A 2,619-nucleotide genomic window follows, 5' to 3' on the forward strand; every position below is an offset into this window, starting at 1 on the left:
AGTACAGAAAACCAGACCCTTGGACAGCCCTGGTGGCTCAGCGGTTTGGCACTGCCTTCGGCCCCGGGTGTGATCCTGGGGACCCGAGATCGAGTCCCACATCGGGCTCCCTGCGTGGAGCCTGCTTCTCCCTCTGCCTTGTGTCTCTGTCTCTGTCTGTCTGTCTCTCTCTCTCTCTGTGTCTCTCATGAATAAATAAATAAAATATTAAAAAGAAAAAAAAGAAAAAAACAGACCCTCACCACAGCCCTGATCTCGGCAGACCCCAAGTGACCTTGAATCCTAATGCACTTTAGTTGGGAGAGTGTGCAGTCCACCGACTGCCTGAGCCAGCTCTCAGTTCTCTGCTCCCTAAAGGCCATCGCTTCCCAGCTTAAGGGGTCAGGAAGAGTCTCCTCTTCCCTGTGTTCTCCACATCCAGTTGTTTTGCCACCTTGTAATCTCTCCTACCATAGAACTTCTTGTTCGGAAGAGGTTTAAATTGATATGAATAGAATTTGAGTGCAGAGGGGCGCCTGAGTGGCTCAGTTGGTTAAGCGGCCAACTCTTGATTTCAGCTCAGGTCATGATCTCAGAGTCATGGGATCTGCTGGTGTCGGGGGTCTGTGCTCAGTGTGGAGTCTGCTGGAGAGTCTCTCCCTCTCCCTCTGCTCCTCCCCCCACTCTCTCACATAGTTACTCACACACACACACACACACTCAAATAAATAAATCCTAAAAAAAAAAAAAAAAAGAAGAAGAAGAAAAAGAAAAGAAATCTGAGTGCAGAAAGTTCAGGAAGTCAAATTTCTAACGAAAGCAACATATCTATGGCATATATAAGACATTAATAGGAGTGCTAATTCAGAAATTAGGCAAAATTGGGAATAAAGAAGTTATAGGAAAGCTGTCCTTTCAATGTACTTTGGTAATGGCAAATGTGTTTTTGTGTGTATGTGTTTCTTCCCAAGCTCTGTCCCCAGGGCTCACTAGTGATAATGAGGATTAAGGGGCTTAGAAGCAAACTCCAAAATACCCAAGGTGGGAGTTTCAAAAAGACAAGTCTACATTTCCTTTTATTTTCACCTCTCTCTTTTTCTCCAGTTAAGTGTTTCTAGATACCATAAACTCCTTTCTATTATTGCTTCCATCTCTCATTACAATTTAGAAAAGGGCCCTTAATTAAGTCTGTCCCTAATATTCATTCATTTGACAAAGACTTGAGTTTCTTTTGTTTTTCACCATTGTGCCAAGGGCTGCAGCTACAATTGTGAATTATAATTGATCCTCAACTTTAAGGAACTTATGGTATAAATCCAATCAAGTGACTTTTCGAAAAGAAATTCGAAGATTTCTGGTAACCTAAAGCATTTTCTAGAATATAAAGGTGATAATACCTGGATCTATTTTTGTAGCTATGTACATCTTCTGATTTTGTATTAATGAAACCATAACTCCAAGTCTAAATACACCTGTGTATTCAAATAACCTTACACTGTTTACACTGTTAAATTTTAAACCGGTCCTTAAGTAGAGGGCTTTTGCAATTCGTTCATTCTTGGATTCGTTTCTGAGGTATTTCTTAATACACTTACACTGACGCACTTATCAGAAGATTTAAGCATACCACCAATTTTGAGAGTCAAGGGCAGATCTGTTAATAAGCACAGGATTTGGTGTCCATGAATGTTCTCTTTTCCCTAGTTCCTTTTTTATTTTTATTTTTTTAATTTTTATTTATTTATGATAGTCACAGAGAGAGAGAGAGAGAGGCAGAGACACAGGCAGAGGGAGAAGCAGGCTCCATGCACCGGGAGCCCGACGTGGGATTCGATCCCGGGTCTCCAGGATCGCGCCCTGGGCCAAAGGCAGGCGCTAAACCGCTGCACCACCCAGGGATCCCCCTAGTTCCTTTTTAAAAACAAAATAAAGTTTTTTTTTTCAAAATGTGCAGTTGGTATGGGATCTGTTCATGCCTCTTCACCAGGAGCTAGGATATCTCCAGGTTTGGTGTTTCTGGCATAAATGACTGGAAGTCTGTGCTTTGAAACCAGTTTAAGAAGTCCTTTTACTAAAGAGCTTCTGAAGGGCTGCCGTGGCTGGGGGACCATGAATCTCCCATCTCTGAGACAACAGCCAGGCTTATAAGCTTAGAGTTGGGAACTTCCTTGCAAAATTTGTCATATGTCGCTTTGTCAAACAAGAACTTTGCTTTTAGACCATTTCTTTTTGGCCTTCCCCCCGGATTTGTTCACTAGGTCTTTGTCTTTCTTGGCTGACTTTCTGGCATCTCTCTTCTTCTTGGGCTGCATGGTGAAGAGAGAGCAGCTGCTACCCCCCATGGCCTCACTAAGATGCTGGAGGGAAAAGGACTCTTCTCTCTAGTTGGGATGGCTTTGTTTGTCTTGAGAGATGTGTTGAATTATAATATAGAATTCCCATTTAACAAACAGCTTTGCAGAGCTGAGTTGTGATGTCTTCTACTTTGTTAACTAATTTGACTATCTGAAAAGTGTTTTTACAATTTAACATCTGGCTACTTACTTCTCCCATGCTGGCTGTTTAAAACTGAGAAACAAAGTGAGACAAAAGTTTACAATGTCATACCATGACAGTTTGACAATATTTATCTTTTCCTTT

The 2,619-nt window shown here is 41.8% G+C and overlaps 1 pseudogene; it reads right to left on the reverse strand.

Annotated features, from left to right (window-relative positions):
* Nucleotides 1-1,949: 1,949 nt before the first annotated feature.
* LOC112672639 (40S ribosomal protein S25-like) lies at nucleotides 1,950-2,321 on the reverse strand (annotated as a pseudogene).
* Nucleotides 2,322-2,619: the final 298 nt, after the last annotated feature.

The sequence above is a fragment of the Canis lupus genome, chromosome 28 (assembly GCF_003254725.2).
Source record: "Canis lupus dingo isolate Sandy chromosome 28, ASM325472v2, whole genome shotgun sequence".
Classification (NCBI taxonomy): Eukaryota; Metazoa; Chordata; class Mammalia; order Carnivora; family Canidae; genus Canis; species Canis lupus.